General features: G+C 36.9%; 2 protein-coding genes across 5 annotated transcripts in view; one reads left to right on the forward strand and one right to left on the reverse strand.

Moving 5' to 3' along the window:
* The window catches only part of LOC123864263 (ecdysone-induced protein 74EF), a 278255-nt gene that overhangs the window by 56567 nt on the left and 201435 nt on the right, over positions 1 to 20253 (forward strand). For 2 of the 4 annotated variants that reach the window (XM_045904567.1, XM_045904568.1), the window contains exon 3: positions 15737 to 15797. The exons of the other annotated variants lie outside the window; for them this stretch is intronic. The gene's annotated coding sequence lies outside the window, so the exon portion shown is untranslated. The remainder of the gene's footprint in view (positions 1 to 15736; positions 15798 to 20253) is intronic. 4 annotated transcript variants of the gene reach the window in all.
* Positions 1 to 20253, reverse strand: part of LOC123864269 (U7 snRNA-associated Sm-like protein LSm11) — a 63205-nt gene that overhangs the window by 10631 nt on the left and 32321 nt on the right. The gene's annotated exons all lie outside the window — the stretch shown is intronic.

Consider the following 20253-nt stretch of genomic DNA (forward strand, 5'->3'; position numbering starts at 1 on the left):
CCAAAAAAATTGGTTCAGCCATTTAAGAGTTATCAGCTCTTTTCTAGTTTTCTTGTAGAAAAGAAGGTTAGATAGCCGTTAGGTTCATAATATTATGTCAATTGACAAATGTCAAGCTGTCAAGATGGACATTGCCTTGATACATAATTATTTATTTGAAAATGATGTTTTGGAAAACTCAGATACTTTGGATCGTAGGCGCGAAATAGTCCAAGAAAATCGGTTCAGCCGTTTGAAAGTTATCTGGTCTTTTCTAGTTACTGTAACCTTCACTTGTCGGGGGTGTTATAAATTTTTAATTTACACTTGTTAATTTTACATATAAGTTCTCTTTTCCCCCAAGCGAGGTTAGGTAGGTCAGTTAGACTAAAATATACATAAGTACAAGAATAAGTTTATTGCGTTGTTTTTTAACAAATATAGTCTACGATATCACTACTAAAACAAAAGATTACCAAAAGGGCGATAAGATAAAAAACCGGCCAAGTGCGAGTCGAACTCGCACACTAAGGGTTCCGTACCGTCGCGTCGTACAAGAAATAACACTTATTTTTGTGATGTAATCACAAATTCGCGGTTTTCGGATTTTTATCTTTATTTGTGCTATAAGACATTGCTACCTGCCAAACTTCATGATTCTAGGTCAACGGGAATTACCCTATGATTATACCCTAAGTTTAATGAAGTATACACAAGTGTAAATTAAAAATTTTCAACACCCCCGACAAATCATTTTCAAATAAATAATCATGTATATCTAGGCAACGTCCATCTTGACAGCTTGACATTTGTCAATTGACACTTCAATATTATGAACCTAAGGGTTATCTAACCTTCTTTTCTACAAGAAAACTAGAAAATAGCTGATAACTTTTAAACGGCTGAACTAATTTTTTTGGATTATAGCTATGAACACTCTCGATCAAGCCACCTTTCAAACAAAAAAAATAAATTAAAATCGTTTCATTCGTTTAGGCGCTACGATGCCACAGACAGATACACAGATACACAGATACACAGATACACAGATACACAGACACACAGATACACACGTCAAACTTATAACACCCCTCTTTTTGGGTCGGGGGTTAAAAAATCAGTATCATAGGAATGGTCTCTTGTCTTGTTCTCTAAAGCCGATCCTCTTTCATTTTACACTAGCTGAGACTTCGTCCGCGTGGATATAGGTTTTAATCCCGTAGGAACTCTTTGATTTTCCGGGATAAAAAGTAGCCTGTGTTAATCCATGATATAATCTACCTCCATTCTAAATTTCAGCCAAATCCATCTAGTAGTTTTTACGTGAAAGAGTAACAAACATAGACACATACATACAGGCACTTTCGCCTTTATAATATTAGTGTGATAGTGTGATTCTTCCAATTCACAAGTCTTTCCGTTTCACAAGTTTATCCATATAAGTTTAAAGGTACGGTATACAAAAAATTACATAACTCTAACAAAGCAAATAAAAAACACATTATCAACAATAGCCTACAAATTAAATCACCATACGACCTCCATTTGAATTTATATCTTTATGTATTTCCTCAATTTATGTCTTCATTTGAATATCAACTGAAAACCAATAACGTTTGAGTACATTTTTCTTTGGCTGTAACGTCTCATTGAGTGTGTGTAATCGTTAATGATAGGGCTAAGGGCTCGTGTAATCGATAGACAAAACCTTGAATTGAACTTTTCAAGTACACAAACAAACTCGTCCAAGCCAAACGCACACAGCCGCAAGATTTGTAAAGGCACATCACATCCATACTGTAAGGTTATTTTTAAGAAAAATAAAACCGACTTCAAAAACCAAAAACACTAAAAAGTAGAAAATAATTTTTGTTTAGCTACACATGTAATGTACCTAGGTATGAAGTCGACCGAGCATATTAAAACAAAATTAGAAATCCAAGAGTGAAGCTCGCCCGACTTCATACCTAGGTACATTACATGTGTAGCTAAACAAAAATTATTTTCTACTTTTTAGTGTTTTTGGTTTTTGAAGTCGGTTTTATTTTTCTTTTGAAAATTTTTTATTTCACAATTTTTAGTGGCCCCACTGTACTATAATATGCTATGCACAGTTGAAACCCTACTGTTTACTAAGCTATTACAGTGATCGCGAGCAATTTGCTCTTATCCATTGAGGAGTTCTGTTCTCCATCTCCGAAGATATTCATCAGATCTTCACCAAATTTATATGGGACCACCTGCACAGTATACCCTTTCAAACAAAAAAAAAATTTTTCAAATCGGTCCAGGGGTCTTTGAGTAATCGGGGAACATACATAAAAAATAAAAAAAAAAAAAAAAAAGATCCCGACGAATTGAGAACCTCCTCCTTTTTTGGAAGTCGGTTAAAAATTGATTTGAGTTGTCAAAAATAATATAAAATTATTAATTTATCTAATGCAGGTAGTTTGATAAAATCGATATTTCGCTCATTCGATGTCATACAATCTGTTACTAGGAGGCCGACAAGATTGAACTTGCATAAATACGGGTGTTTTGAAGGTTTTAGTTCAGTCTCCTTCCGAGATTCGGAGCGATATCGCATATTTTCGGTATTTGGATTGTGAACTGTGTAATTAGATGTTGTGATAGCAATCACGCTCTAATTAAATTATTTATTTTGGCATTAGTTTGTTTAGATTAAGACTCTCGGATTACCTTTACACATTGAACTTGTGTTTTTTGTGTTGGTAAATGAGAGGACATTCCAATAATTCCATAAAAATAATTAAATAATACCTGCTTTTCTGAGTGACGCCAATAATACCAACATTTTTTTTCTGTCGCTTGTCTGGCTTTACAAAGATTAGCCAATGTCAAGTTTGTAGTTATTTACAAGTTAGGGTAACTATATGTATAAGTATGGACTGCGTCTGCCGGCGCCCGACGACATACACGCGGCGGTGGAACACAAAAACCGGCCACTTCTAACAACAACTGTTACCTACATTTGACGCTACGCCTATGTTACCTACATTTGATGTTACGTTTGCCAGAGTAGGGTGAAGCCTTGACGTTTTGTTAGAACTTTCATAGCTGTAATGAACTGAGCTTGAACTTCCCATTCCGTGAAACCTGGGCCGGTGATGGGTTAATCATGATGATGTACCTATATAAAAACTGAATTCACACTAAAACACATTTGGCAAAAAGCTCAGAGAGACAGACGTTCGTCTACTGTCTATGGTTTGTGCTCTGCCTATATAAGTACACGAGAAGGAAAAAGTGTTGGTTTCATAATACGCCGCACTAACTAAGGCTATCCAGATAACTGAACGCTTCACAAGGTAAAGGGATCGCCTTTGAATTCAACCTACGAGTACATAGCACGCGAGAAGCTTCCGAATGACTCAACTGCCTTATTAATGAGTAGATATAGAAGTTCTGATGAGTATGATTAATTAATTATTATTGATTAATAATAATTATTATGAAACAAAAATGCTGTAGCTTAAAATATAATATAGACTAAGGCTGAGATCTATAGACCGCACTTTGACTTTGCTAAGACTTAAGACACTGTTAAAACGAGACAGCGTTATACCGCTGGCATAAATCTGTCTCGTTTTAACTGAAACTTAAGTCTAAGCAAAGTCAAAGTGCGCTCTATACATTTCAACCTGTTTCCTAATCAAGTTGCCAATCGAATTGTAGTAAAATTGTAATGTACTAACTGAGCCTTGCACTCAGCTACTGATGACAAAGTTATGAAATTCAATGCATACCTAGTAAATAATATCTTAAATGGAAAACTCTGTCTGTTAACGTTACACGGCCCATCCGTTTTACCAATTTTGACGAAATATGAAATCTCTGTAACATGCCATAAGGGAGGCTCACCTTCCATATTTAAAAAACACTAATAGAAACAATGCAAACTCAAATTCGTCTATTCTATAAATGTCATCCAGAGATTTCCAATGCCTACTTATCACTTCCATCATCATAGATGCTGAAAGGTATTATAATTATCCACTGTCATCCTAACCCCATGAGTCTGAAAATTTTTAATTTTGTAAATAGAACAATAACAAATTGGAAGTATGCAGTTGAAAGATCAGTTAGCAATTTCGACTGAATGATAAACTACGAAAAAGTGAAACTAATGAATAGCTTTTAAAAAAGTAAACTAACTTCACGTTAGTAAATGATTACATGCTTAATGTTACGTCATAGAGTTACATTTCGTTCTAAATCACACTATCAAGTGCCAAGATTTACGAGTACTTAAATAAATGTCACGGCTTGAACTTTGAAAATAAAGCACCGAGCATTAAAACGGTTAAAGTTAGGTCAGAAAGCAGAATTGTAGTGGTTTACCGCAGTAGTCTGTTGGTCCACACGTCACGTTCTCACGAGCTAAGTGCCAAGAGAAAGTGGACAAAATATGCAAGCCGTGCTGCGCAGGCGCACAGGCCCCGACTACGATTACTGACGTTTCAGACGAAATAAAAGATTTAATACCGATTGGAGATTTGCAAAGTGGAGAAACAAATTGAATTGAATTGAATTTACTAAGATTGGATTTAGATTTTCAAAAATCCCGTGAGAACTTTTTGATTTTTCGAGATAAAAAGTAGTCTGGTTTCACTCAGTGTCATTCTCCAGATCTTCAAGTTCTTGTCTGATTGCAGCCAAGCGCTAGTCTATAAATAAAATTTTAAAAAAGAGACGCAATGTATGGTCGTTGATGAATATAGATTATAAAGTAATAATTTCGGATAATTCCACCACAATCCCAGCTACTAAATATCTTCACAAAGACTTTAAAGGTCAGCTCTTACTGGGGATTAAAGAAAACAAACTGACAGACTGTCCTTATTGCACGATAATTTTTACAATAATTTTTAAAAATAATTTTTTTACGATAATTGTTACAATAATGCTGACTAAATATTTTTATTACAAGAAATATATGAGTAAACTTCAGGAAAAGAATAAACCCAGACAAAGGTCTGAGAGAGATGCAAATAAGGTCTGATAACACTATATATTTTAGCCATATATGTACTGTTGTAGTTTTTTTCAACAATAGGTAGGTGTAAAGATAAGTTAAAAGCAAAATTTATCGTAAAAGCTAGATAGATGATCTCACTTTCTAATCACAGACAAAATAACAGCAATATCCAATCCACGATTCACTTTTGTTTTCTTGATAGTAACAAGTCTACGATTTAATAGACGTCGTAGTAAACCTCTGGGACAAAAAAACCCCGACCTTGAACAAACCAGAACCTATAAAACAACCGAAATGCCAAAAACATTGACCATTGACCGCTATAGAAAGTAAACAACGATAGAGCCAACACAAACGGCCTTCAAAGCCTTCTGAAGCATCAAACAAGAATGTGCCTTACCCACCAAAACATGAAGTTGAAAATAGGTATTGTAGATGTCCTACCTATACGATAGAAGTATGGTGACTCAAATTTTTTTTGGGGGCGCGACCTTGAAAATTGTGTCTTACCTGATTCTAAATAAGGTGTATTGTTGAAAAATGAGTCTGGTGGTACCTACCGTGTCTAAGTCAGGCAGTCCCACCACGTCGTCGCAGTGAAAGTGAACGGTGACGTCGCGGCACGCGGAAGCGTAGCGTAGTAGCTAAGGTGAAGGTATGATATTATCGGCTTTTTACTCACTTGGCAATAAACGCGAACCTGTTTCTTTTACTAATGCTGCCGCTGTTTCGGTTGGACACGAAACTGGAACTACGAGTGAACTGACAGGTCTACAAGTAGCGGTGTGCTTTCCATCATGTAACTTATTTTTTTGGAAACGGGTTTTGATTAGTTACCACTAATTAATCACGCTTTCAGGCATAAACCATTGAACGGATTTGGCTGAAATTCGGAATGGAGATAGATTATACCCTGGATTAACACATAAACTACTTATTATCCCGGAAAATAAAAGAGTTCCTATGGGATTTTGAAAAACCTAATCCCACGTGAACAAAGTCGTCGGCAGCTAGTATAATATAGCACGAAGCTGGAATAATTCGCCTTACCAGCCGAATTGTTTCAGCTTTGGCTAGTAAGCCGAATTATTTTAAGTGTGTGTAGTGAAATTATTGTAACTCTTTTCTCCTTTCTTAACGATATAAAGATTACCCTCTCTTCAAAATTTCAATTTTCCAGATCTAGCGGTTTGAGTTTGGAAGTCAATCAGTCAAATTATGGATACAATAAATACGTATATTTTTAGGATTATTGCGATGGTTATGTCTTAAATTTAAGTCCCCTTGTCGGTTTCTTTTCTCTCTAACAAATCAAGAAAAATGGGTATTTTAGTTACATTTCGTTCTGGGGTTAACAATTTATTTACTGCAGCATATTATGCTATGCATTTTAAAACAGAAAGTCAAAATTTGGTTAGGTATTAAACCATTTTCAATAGCACCTTTACTGAATATTGCTTAGAGTACCAACTCGAGTAAATCTCTTTGATTACAATCAATTAAATACAAAAAGGTTATAATGAGAAAGTTTATTATTTTCAATTCCGGTTCGGGAAATATGAGTCACAGCAGTAAGGTCAATGTTAAAACAAAACAAAGGAATCCGCGAGGTGACAGGCTATTTCGGCTTTTTTGCTGGGCCACGACTTTTGCACAAGTTTTGCGATAAGCGACGCGATGGTAGACATTTCTACACATTCACATTTTTAACCCCCGAACCAAAAAAGAGGGGTGTTATAAGTTTGACGTGTGTATCTGTGTATCTGTGTGTCTGTGTATCCGTGTATCTGTGTATCTGTCTGTGGCATCGTAGCGCCTAAACGAATGAACCGATTTTAATTTACTTTTTTTTGTTTGAAAGGTGGCTTGATCGAGAGTGTTCTTAGCTATAATCCAAAAAAATTGGTTCAGCCGTTTAAGAGTTATCAGCTCTTTTCTAGTTTACTTGTAGAAAAGAAGGTTAGATAACCGTTGGGTTCATCAACGCACACCTTAAAATAGCAGTTTGAAATTTGTGTAGTCCACACGACCGAAGTCGTGGGCATAGGCTAGTCGTCTATATTCGCAATCACACTTTTATTTATTCCCTACAAGATGATGCCCGCAACTTTATCGTGAATGTAGGTTTTATAAAATCACACGGGAACTCTCTGTCTCCATTCCAAACAAATTTCAGCTGACTCAGTTCATTTAGTGTGGTGTGTGTGTGTGTGTGTGTGTGTGTGTGTGTGTGTGCGTGTAAGGAGTAACAAAATTCAAACATTCACATTTATTAGCACTAAGCTGCGAAAAGGTGGCAAGACGATGATTTCTTATTTGCCTGACAGGTCTGTGAGTTGTCTATCAGGCGTCTGCCGGTACATATGAGTACAAGTGCTTTTGCTATGTCTGCCACCATGCGTCTCGCTACGCATCTTTCTCTCCAGTCGTTCCTTCATTTGTGAAGATCGTGGTACTGGTGTTCATGCAACTTCGTGCGGATAAATTGTTTCCATCGGCTTCTATCGGGGGCTACTCTTGCAATTGTGTGAAATTTGCAATTGTGTGTTCACCGCGTCGCTTGGCGATTTTGCGACAAGGTCGTGGCCCGGCGGTTATCCGCAAGTGCAGTGGCCCGGGTGCGCTTGCGCAAGTCAGTGTTCCAGATCCGGCACTCTCGGTTTCGGCGCCACGGTCACGGACACTTGCTCCGAATTTGTTTTTATAACGATTTTGTCCGGTGACATTGGTCTGGGTGATCCGCCATGCTAGATCGCCTTAGCGATTAGCTGTTAAGTCTAAACACAAGGTTTACTGTGTCATTCTATTTTGTACATCTAATCCATCTTAATAGATATATTTTGCTAATTTTTTTGGACCACTTCCTACTTATTTACTGAAGATATTAAACAACCATGTTAGGGAAACTTTTAACACATTATCCTATTAGTAAATGTGGGTTATTGGACTTGTGGCCGTCTTTAGAACCCTCCGTTTTAATTTTCAACTTGACGATCTCTCAAGTCGGTTCCTCATAACTGAGTAGGTACCGTAGTCACTCCATAGACATCCTGAGTATAAGATTCTTCCATAGAGTCATGTCTTTCATGTCGTAGAAAAATCAAAGTAGCTGTACATAGCTTTAAACGATAGCTTATAGCGACATAGGGTTGCGAAGCTGAAGTGGCAATGGGCGGAGCGCATAGTTCGAAAACCCGATAGTCATTGAAGTCCTAAGGTGCTGGTATGGCGAACTCGCACCAGGAAACACGGTGTTAGAATGGAACTCCCCATCAAGTGGAACAGACGACATCAAATTATCGCAGGGAGCCACTGAATTCAGGCGGCATAAGACCGTAGCGTGTCGAATCCGTACAAGAGACCTGTATCCAGTAGCTGTGCACGTCTATTGATTGATAAGGACAATGATTGAAAGCATGAAACTAAAAAGTATGGTTCCAAAGATGCCTTTAAAACAGCTCTACGCTTTAAGTAAATCTCTATGGCGTGGAAATATCCAGAGATCAGTGGCAATGACTTAATACCATGCACTCATAGGCCGTGACTTCCGCAGTTTTTGCTCACCGGTTGACCCTCGGACAACCCAATCAATTTGGTGCATTCAGCCAATTACGGTTCTGTTTGGTATCGTTTCGGCAATTCGCATTTTAATAAATAACATTAAGGAAATATTTGGTTAATTTGCATACCTATTTATAGAGATATACCTATTTTTCAGCGGACTTTCTTAATTATTTTTGCACGATTGCCCAAAAAAGGAGTGTAATGTTTTCAGGATTCATGTATGTTCATGCGAGTTTCTTTATTCCGCCCTAACTTCTGTATGCTAGAACAGATTTGACTCTATGGGGTATCGTTAGAAGCCTTACATCATCCGGAATGATAATGGCTATAAATTTTTGAAAAAAAAAAAACAATATGGCGGCTGTATAGCGCCTTTTTCAAATGTAAAAAAACAGCCCAAAACATTACGCACGTGTTTTCATATCCTTGCTTAGTCACTTTCGATGACCTTCGTCATGTGAGGTTAACCCGTATTTTTTTGAAGGATATTACAGTTTACAAGCTCCTCAGCTAACGGGCTGGTGTCGTATCTACTTATAAATACATAATGACTAAAACAGTTCGTCAACGCTGTAATGATTCAGAGTTTTAAATGACTAAACATTTTTTTCTGATCATTGTTAAACTAAATCTATTCCTGAACTTTAACGAAAAGATATGACTATCGCAATATTGATTCAAACTTAAAATACACGCGTTTGAAGTTGTTTTTATGGTTGCGTACCACAAAAAAAAGGAACCCTTATAGGCTTATAGGATCACTTCGTTGTCTATCTGTTTGTCCGTTTGTTTGCCTGTCCGTCTGTCGTGTCTGTTAAGAAAACCCATAGGCTATTTCCTGTTGTCCTAGAATCATGTTTGGCAGGTAGGTAGGTCTTATAGCACAAGTAAAGGAAAAAATCCGAAAACCGTGAATTTGTGGTTACGTCACAAAAAAAAAAATGTGTTCATGAACAATTGGTATTTTAAATTTTCCTAGTACGGTAACTATACTCTAGCTGTGCATTTTAAAACAGCAACATTGTTATTTATTTTTATGCATAATAGATTTTGATTTAACGTGCAAAATGTCGAAAAAAATACCCGAGTCTGACTCGCACTTGGCAGGGCTTTTACATGTAATAAATATCACGTGTATCTAGAAGGTTAGTAACCGAGATTACAGCTTAGCTCGCAACTCACACGGGCAATGCCAAGGGCAAAGGCTAGTTTAGTAATAACATGATAACATTGACCTAGCCATCAATTTAGGCCCGTGACCTTGTCTACATGTTTGTCTCTTATCAATCCCTTTATCATTCGATAAAGGGCTTGGGCCTTGCCTCTATTAGTACGGCTCCACTATCGTTATTCGGCAAATGATTCGAGTTCGGGCAAATTTTACAATAGTTCGACATTCGGCAAATCAAGTGGCCACACTATTCGGGATACGGCAAACCTTTTTTCCACATTCCATTCCATCAGCCTGTATGCGTCCACTGCTGGACATAGGCTTTTCCAAGAGAGCGCCACTAAACACGGTCCTCCACCTTCTTCATCTACCCGCTCCCCGTCAGGTCATCGGTCTGAAGCGGGCTGAAGGTCATCCCACACTGCGCTTCCACTCCAGAACCTATCTGCTATATCGCTATATCCTATATATAGAACCCATCGGTTCTACAACAGACATGATGAGCGCACGTTTTGTTTTTGGCGATTTTTTAAATAATTGGCAATAGTGACAGCGAATAGTCCTTCCCTAGTAGGAATCGGTTGAATCCCGATCATTACAATCGTTATCAACCGATAGACTTCCATTGCTGGACATAGGTTTCTTCTAGGGACTTTCACACGCCACGGTCTTGCGCCGCCCGAATTAACGTTTGTTCACCTAGTCTCGGGTATTCCAAAGTTGCGCTTTCCGGTACGAGCTCGCCATTTTAGCACCTTGAGACTATCGTGTTTTCGAACTATGTGCCCTGCACATTGCCACTCCAGCTTTGCAACCCGTTGCGCTATGTCGGTTACTCTGGTTCTCCTACGGATCTCTTCCGAACCCGACAGTGGAGTCGGACCATATCACTAGAAGGCCGTTGTTTATCGATTCCGGCTTGTTTTTCTGCCGATCTTTATGCACGGTCGATGGTTCCGTCTCGCCTTCCTTCCTCATTGGTTTTCGGTGCACAATGCAAAGCGATTTGGCATTGAAGGTCGGTAATTGTTGACAGTTTATTGATTTCTTTCAGGCTTATAGACAATTTTTTTTCGAGTAAATTCGGTAGGCGTAACATAATATTTTCTATTTTTCTTAATATGTAAGACTTTTATTATTATGCATCCCGTTCCATAACCAAAGTGTATCAACGGGACCCTATTACTATGCCTCCGCTAATAGTTCGTCTGTCTGTCTGTCTGTCAGCAGGCTGTACCTATCTCGTGAACGGTAATAGGTAGAGAGTTTAAATTTTTCCCAACTTTGACTTAATCATTACTTTGTATTAAGCATGATTGTCACTAAGCGACAATAAAAAAAAAGAAAATCTGACTGACAGACATATCAACATATAACTCAAACCACTAATACCTTGAGATTGAGAAACGAGTGAAACCGGAGTACATAAGCTAGTTTGTGTTTAGCATAGATAAAGATTAAAGATAATATGAAGATCGTCATCTAACAGCTAGGCGCAAGGTCTCGGTGCTGCTCCAGTGGGTAAAGGTCAATGTTGCCGAGTTATTACTTTATTGCTTTATTGAGCGAGATTGAAACAACGAGCGAAACCGGAGTACACAAGCTAGTTTGTGTATAACATAGATAAAGATTAAGGATAATATGAAGAGCGTGGTCTAACAGCCAGGCGCAAGGACTCGGTCCTGCTCCAGTGGGTAAAGGTCAATGTTGCCGAGTTATTTACTTTATTGAGCGAGATTGAAACAACGGGCGAAACCGGAGTACATGAGGTAGTTTGTGTATAACATAGATAAAGATTACAGATAAAATGAAGAGCTGGTCTAACAGCCAGGCGCAAGGTCTCGGTCCTACGCTTCTGGGTAAAGGTCAATGTTGCCGAGTTATTATGTAGTTTATTGAGTCAACAACGGCTTCGGATTTTTTCCGTAACAGCACTAACTGCTATGGCATTGGTAAAAATTTTGACGGTCGCGATAAAAACTGCCTGCTGATGAGTCTAACCACGTTTTCACCAAGGTCTAAACTCTAAACATGTATCCTGCATACAGTTCTACATTGTTGCCAATTTTTATTTACACCGAAAACAAGTTTTGACAATAGTTGTATGCAAAACTTGGTAGAATACTTGTAATTTTTTTTTAACTTAGTCATCTGTTAACACAAGAGAGACAAAATATGTCTGAAAATTATTGTTGTTAGTTAAATGGATCACTGATTACAGATATGCGCAGCTTTCAGTTGGTATGATAAAAGTTAAAAAATAATTAATTTTGTAGTTTCTGGAATTATTTTAAACTACTTTTGTTATTTTTCTATTCTTGAATTCTTATGCAACAGCCGTGGTCTATTCTTCGAAGTTCTTGGCACTTCAGGATCTTCTATTTTAAACCGATTTTAAAAAAAACGATCACATGAAGGAGCCGGAAACAACACACGCATATTTTATTTGGATAAGTGTCCTCCAAATTTGTAGCTGCATTAAAACAATTTAGAATCTGGCATTGCGCCTTTGTTCTTATATCTGCATATTGTAACCTCAATTTTTAACTTCCGTAATATTTCAGAGATTATTTTTAAGATATATACAAAATTTTTGTATTTTTAATAACCGTAACGGTAAACCGCTGGGAAGATTTGGAGAAAAATTAGAAGAGGCCAAGAAAGCGCTGGCTGGACCGCGCCGTCGTGAACGTAGACTTGAGAGCCAATAGACAGTAAATCGAATGCTCAAGACTGGGGCAAAGTGGGCGGAGAGCCCCCACCTAGCTGAAAAACCTCTAAGTCGAAGAAGAATACACTTCCTCATTAATAACCTTAACAAGAACACATAAAAGGCATGGCTACAATTAATAGAGCCTTGTTGCTCGATGAAAAGAAATAAGAAAAGCAATTTCATATTACGCCAATATCATCAAAGCCGCTCGTAGATGCAATTAATCATCATTTACTTTACAATAGCAAAAGTAGGAAGTCTACAGTTTGAGCAATTTCAATTATACTGTGCAGTAATAGCAGTATTACAGAAAATAGAAATGAAAATAAAAATGACGAAAGAGTAGCTTTCTGACGTAACAATACTTAAGATAATCTAAACATGTATAATGGCCTGACTGACTGATCTTTCAATCATTGGGGTTAAAAACTTGTGTTAGTAGGGTTCTCTCATGGCCTTTATCCCTTTATCCCCCCCCCCCCCCCCTTTAAAACCTCTCGCACTGCGAAGGGTCACTGGTTAAGAGATAGATCGCTTATATAGATAAGGTGCTTCCCTGTCCGCTTTTCCTTCCTTTTCTCTTTATTGTGACAACTTTTTGCTATAAAAAAAATATTTTTGGAAATTTCATCCTGAGGGTGTTAATTAGAGGATTAAAGTTGGTATGAGAGTTCGTCATTTTTTCAAATTATAACTCTTTTAAGAGTGTTCCAGATATGAGAGGTCTTCTAAATAAGAATATGCACGGCACTTCTACGTAATCTGTCACAGATATAAAATTCATAATCTCCACAATTTTTCTTGCCACTTTCGTGCAAAAGTATACCTTGACTCCTGACTCTTGAAGTAACCAGAAATACTTCTGTACAAGCCATTTTTATTTTACAATGCCCACATTATTTTAGTTGATTTATGTGCAGAAGTTGCCTCAAATAAACATTTTTCTTTTTTTCTTCTTTTTTAAGTAGTCGAGTGATTTTAGAGGCTCTTATACAATTTATCTAGCTACAGCTTCTATACTCTACTCGTAGATCTGCATTACAGACCATCGTCATAACTGCATAAACTGCATCTGAAATTGCCTCAAAGTAGTTTCGCCGCCGCGTGGGACGTCCCGAGGCTAATGTATGAGCTATGTGCAGACGCGCTTGTATGTCGCCCTGAAGGAATTCAATGTAAGACTCTGGAATTAGACTCGTGTCAGTTTTGCGAACGTTATGCAATTGTCTGATTCTATTATAAGAAAAGAACATAACTTCTGCATAAAAGATCATCCTGTTTTCTTCATTTTGTACGAAAGCAGTGTGTCATAGGCTCGACTGTACATGTACAATAGGAAGATTTCTCTTAGAGCGGGTGTCATGGCTCAGCACCAACCATTCTATCTTGAAACTTGTATAGATAGTCTTCTGGGATAAAAACTTCCTTAGCGTGATGCTGGTTTCATAATTAATTACATCATTTAACTATGGAGGCTCGAATATTTATGTTTTTTAAGTACTTGAACTAGATAAGGCTGGCGTTAATTTGTTCATTTGCATGGTGAACAAGAGCTTTAAAAATGTGATTCTCCGTAGGGAGCTATTTGCCTTATATGATACCGGCTTGTGGTTGAGATTTTTGTTTGAAGTATGTAAAATTGCGGTTTTACAGATAGAGTTTACATACTTTATAAAAATAAATATAGTATTTTATTTTCTAACAAGTTTTATTGGATAAAATAATTACGTTAAAATAAATACGTTGATAGAACTATGTCAGAAACCTTCCTGAAAATGCCAACAACTGTGCAAAATTTCATCGCAATCGAATTAATGGTAAAGGAACGCATAAGGGATAAACGAACAAAGACATAAATTTTTAGATATAATATACAACATATGTCATAATGTTAAACACGTCCATCGTCCACGGCTTGCGAACGCAGACTGAATCGCGTGCGCCTGTTCGTCGCCTGCGCGGGCGTCGTGTTCTGCGTCGACAGGCGGAAGCGTGCGCGCACCCGCGCAAGGCTACGCTCATGACCTCGCCTCGTCTTTGTCTAGCACTATCTAGCGTTTGTTTACCCGCGAGGCCGAATGCATCATACCGACCTACCTACCCGAGGTACTTCGCCGCTAAATCATTATTGAATCCATAAATTACAAACCTACTAGTAGTTTCTTTTTCTAAGCCTTGTTGATAATTGCCGCGATAACAACGTAGATCCAGAAGTGCGATATGGCGTCTTGCGTCTGCTTATTTGATTAGTTAACTTATTACGCCGATTACAAACTCAGTCTTTATCGTTAACTACGCCATACTTCAGCCAAGGTTGTCCTATAAGATGCTTTATTGGAATTGCTGCTCTCCTTTCAAGCTTAACAGCTTTTTATTCTTCCCCTACGACTTCCATACTCTTGGCATTTCTTCTATCATTATAATTTATACCTTTCGCTATAAAATTTTAACTAAATCAAGGCTGGTCAGCTGGACCGGTCAGCTCAGGGGATTTCGGTCTTCGAGTTTTGAATTGTGTGAAACCATTGAATAATGGTTTCACACAATTTGGTCTTTGATGAAACTGTCTATTTCACAAACGCTAATAACTCCATATTTATTTGAATTAACTACCACGGAACAATGAGCACTTTTAACGATTTTCACTCATCAGTTAAGCTTTGTCTTAGATTTTAACTAGAATCACCTTCACTTTGCAGAGATGGACCGATAAAGACGAGGTTAGATAATTCTTTTGATATCTCATTGTGAGGTAAAAACTATGTATTATAAAATACAGAAATGAGCACAAATTAATCTTTGTTTATTGTTTGCTCATTTTTTTATATAAATTTTATGGAGAAGTTTCTTGAATAAAGTCAGGGTAAAGGGTAGATCATTGATGGGGACACTCCCGTGTTTTGTTGTTATCTGCAGGCAGAACACTTAGGTATTGAGTTGTTCTGTCAAGAATGCTTTATTTAATATTTTAAATGGCCGCCAAACAGAACAGCTATTTTGAGGCCGCCATCTTTTATCGAGATATCTTAAAAAATACATAGTACATAGTACCATAATACACTCATAATACATAGTACCATAGACTAAAAAGCTCTAAGTTTTATTACTTATTGACTAATTAAAAAAAAATTCTAACATGGCTTTTTTAATCCTAATATCGGCAATAGAAGTGTGACTTCAACAGCATATAAAGGTTTTTTTTTAAATTATTTCAGGATAGGCTTGCGCTTGACGACGATCATGTGTAATAAAATTATTCATACACGTATAATCAATTACATGTACTAATGTTATTTTCATTTGTTTCCAGGTAATGGCGCGAAGTAATTCGTCTTGGTGAACGTATTATCGCACGTGAACCTAACTAGATTGTAAGTAGATATTAAACTCTACATTCTTGTCTATTCTGATGTCTTTCTCTAAACTTTTACAGTATCTGCATCTTTTTTTTTTAAATATTGCTGAGAAAGGACAAAAAATGAATTTTTAATTAATGACTAATTTTTAGTACGTATTACTACTCTACTTTAAACACTATGCTCAAGACTGGCACCTAAAGTCACGAGATTTGACAGTTTTAAATTAAATTAAGTTTGTCTGTCCCTCTCTTATTACATTGATGAGAAAAAGATGGGATTACTCTAAAATTAGTTACTTGGCACATTCAAAACGTGCCCCCTTCAAGGCACTTTCCAGCTATCAACAAAGTAAAAATAAAGAAAACAAAGTTTTACGTGTCATAAAACAACTTTTACGCAATGTGAAATAATACCTTTCCTCGCAGAAAAAAGAAAAACTTGAAATAAGCAATACTTAGGCGCAACGCACACCGATAGAGAAGAGTAGAGCCAAGGCACCGCACCCTACTAACAATTCTAAGCTTTATTCGTATTTACTTTTGCATATAGGCGGCGGCATCCTTTGTGCATATTGTTTCAGTACACCAAAAAGCGGTGATAGCCTAGTGGCTAAGAAGTAGGCATATTAGGGGAGTCAAGTGTTCGATCCGAGGCAGGCACCTCTAACTTTTGGAGTTTTGTGCGCTTTAAGCAATTAAATATCACTTGTTTTTACAGTGAAGTAAAACATCTTGAGGGAGCCAGAATGCCTAAGAGTTTTTCATAATGGTGTGTGAAGTCTGTCAATCAGCATTTTGCAGCGTGATAGACTACAGCCAAACCCTGTGAGCAGACCCGTGCTCAGTAGTGAGCTGGCAATGGGTTGATCATGATACTGTGACGATGATACTTTCTATAATATTATGCCTACATACATAAAGCTGAGTAAAAGTTTTCATCAAAAAACTCGATTCTACTCCATTCAGTCTGTATGCGCTGACCCTTTAAAGAGTGTTGGTAATTTTCCACATGCACTGAGATAATAATATGAAAATAACCGCAATTTCAAGATTCATCTCAAACTGGAGCAAAAGACACCTGCGGAATGGAAATAAGACTATGTCGTATGAAGCCCAAACTCGTCCGAAAGTTTGTAACGACTTAAACGATGTGTAAACGTTCGGACAGGTTTGGCTGACCAATTAACCCTACCGACTAAATTGGATCTTCTTTTCTTTATCTTTTCTTTTAATAAATATTTATTTCTTTAACGACTCTTTAGCGCAGTCCTGGGATCAATGCAAGGCTGGAGTCTGAAGTCTACACAGTAAGAGATTTCATTTCAGTCCATTAATCACAATTTTTTGGTTTTATGGTTTTTATGGTCTTATAAGCAGAACGTTCTGGGATCATTTCAAGGCAAAGGCAATTTTAGAATACTGAAATTTACAAAATGAGACCTTTCATTTAAATCCACTGCGTTGATCTCAAGTTTATTTGTTTTTCTCGTCGTTATTTTCCTATGACACAAAACGCCAATGACACCTTCCAGGGATGGCCAGAAAAAAGTGTAATGTTTTCAGGGTTCATGTATGTCAGTTTCTTTATTACACCATAACTTTTGAATGCATAGGTAAACAGATTTGGATGTATGAGGTATTGTTAGATTCTTTACACTTTAGAGTAACATGTACTTATCATAATATTTTGAATATAAACCAATATAGCGACTGTATAGCGCGATTTTTATATGTGTGTGTTATGGTCTTTGGTCATTGTTTACAACTTGGTCGGGTCTACGAGTTACATCGGCACGTCTAAATGGCATTTAACTACGTAAGTTGAGGGTGATGCGGGTAAATACAGACAACAAAGCCTACACGTAACCTCACTTCGAATGTTGCTGGCCTTCGGACTTCGCCACAATTCGGGGTGAGCTGCTTAACACTTCGATGTTCTGTATTAAAAACGAATAAAAAAAAACTGGTCAAGTTCGTATCAGAACATGCATAATGTAGGGTTCCGTAGCCATGCTAATAGCTAAAAACTTTGGTGGTCATAAGTCATAACAATTTAATTGGTAGTTTATTTCCAAAAACTCTCTAACAAACTTCACAATGATTTTGAAATAAAATATCTATTTAGCGAGGTAGTACGCGAGGGGATAAACCAACTTTTTTTTCACTAGGTAGGTAGGTACTCTGAAAAATCTTTTTTTAATATGCCTCTGTGTAGCGGTAACAGGTTTCTTATTTAATCTGTGCTTTTACGGGCAGGTTTTTACGGACAGACAGACGTGCAGACGCACTGGAAGACACTATAAGGTTTCCTTGTTTTACTATGGAACCCTAAAAAGGGTAAAAAAACGACTTCGCTCTATATTTGCATAGATTGTCACTTACATATATGAATATAAATAACACCCTCGAGACTTGAGACCTAAAAATAATTGACTTTTCAAGGAGCTTTTTACGTGACTTTGTTGTTATAGACCTTTAAAAGATCCCTTTGGGTTTATTCAAAATAGTTTCTTAGTGACAGCCTATTTTTAACCCCCGACCCAAAAAGAGGGGTGTTATAAGTTAGACGTGTGTATATGTGTATCTGTCTGTGGCATCGTAGCTCCTAAACTAATGAACCGATTTTAATTTAATTTTTTTTGTTTGAAAGGTGGCTTGATTGAGAGTGTTCTTAGCTATAATTCAAGACTATCGGTTCAGCCGTTTGAGAGTTATCAGCTCTTTTCTAGTTACTGTAACCTTCACTTGTCGCGGGTGCTATAAATTTTTAATTTACCTACACTTGTATAGTGAATCTACATCTAAAATTTCAAGTTCCTAGGCCCATCGGTTTGAGCTGTGTGTTGATGTCAGTCAGTAAGTTTCTCATTTTGTACACCTATATTGATTGATCAACTGAATACATTTATTTATTACACAATTAAGCATATTAATACGGCATTACAACTTTTATGGTAGTAGTAGTATTGTATTAAAATCAATTCACGATCCATCCATCATCATCCATCCATAATTTCAACAGCTGTATTGTATAGAACGCATAATAAATTAAGAGTAAAAAATTTATTGAGTTTTGCATGATACTCCCTTTGATTTTTAATGGAAAAGAAGATAAATAAAGGAGAGTCAGCCAGGAAAATTAAATACATAACTGCGCCGATTCTGTTGTCTTTCTCTAAACTAAATTTAGAGTATCTGCATCTTTTTCTTTTTAATATTGCTAAAAAAGGACGGGGCACAAAATTTACATTTAAAGACTCTAAATTTTAGGTCTACTCTGCAAATAATAACTTCAAAGATTTAGTAAAAACTAGAAAAGAGCTGATAACTTTGAAACGGCTGAAGCGATTTTCTTCGATTATAGCTAAGAATACTCTCGATCAAGCCACCTTTCAAACAAAAAAAAACTAAATAAAAATCGGTTCATTCGTTTAGGAGCTACGATGCCACAGATAGATACACAGATACACACGTCAAACTTATAACACCCCTCGTTTTAGGTCGGGGGTTAAAAACACTGTGCTCCAGACTGGCGGGTTTGACAGTTTTAAATTAAGTTTGTCTGTCCTTTTCTTACTGAATTCGCAAGAGAAAGATGCTCATATTCTTAAATTTAATTGTGATATAATCAATCACTGACTCTCGACGGTCACATTCTAAAATCATACCAACAGACTATACGCGCGTAGTTTCAGGGCCATTCGATCAATAAATAAATAAAATTATCTATCTATTCAGCCATTGAAGTATTCGATCCGTCAAGGCAAGCGGCTCCGAAAACAACTAATGAGTGATAAACGGATTAAATCTATCAGGAAGTAAATAAACTTCGTGCGCGATTCGTCCTAGCAGACCCTTGTTTGTTTACACACAGAGACACAAGACGGTCAAGTGCGAGTCGGACTTGTGAGTTGAGAGGGTTCCGTACATTTATGTTTTACAATTTTCCTTACTAACTTCGATGGACAGCTAATATGAAAGTAATATACTTTTATAGTGTTTACCTACGTACACTTTCAAGTGTAAGTGTTTGCTTAGGCAAAATATCTAAATAATTTTTAAATACATATCAACGAATACAAATCCTGCTAATTAACAAACGTAATTTGTGATGATATGTATTAAAAAATTATTAGAGATTTTTAGATGTGTTCTGTCGTGTGCTGTTTATATCCTCTCTTCGTGCATCAAGAGTTTAGTTTTTGTTATCAGTCCAAGTGGGATTTTAGTTACTTTACTTAGACTTAACGACTTTGCAGTCGTGCCATTTATTGTATTTATCTAAGATACATGACACTATAGGATTTGATATACATTTTAACTTGTCATTCGTGCTGTTTCTGCCAAAAAAGGTAGACACGTGGACAAACAATAAAGTGATCCTTTGAGGATTCCATTATTTCCATTAGGAGATACGGAACCCTAAAACTACTAGTAAGAGTTGTAACAGACACACAAACACTCACACA

Source organism: Maniola jurtina, chromosome 4, assembly GCF_905333055.1.
Source record: "Maniola jurtina chromosome 4, ilManJurt1.1, whole genome shotgun sequence".
In the NCBI taxonomy this organism is placed as follows: Eukaryota; Metazoa; Arthropoda; class Insecta; order Lepidoptera; family Nymphalidae; genus Maniola; species Maniola jurtina.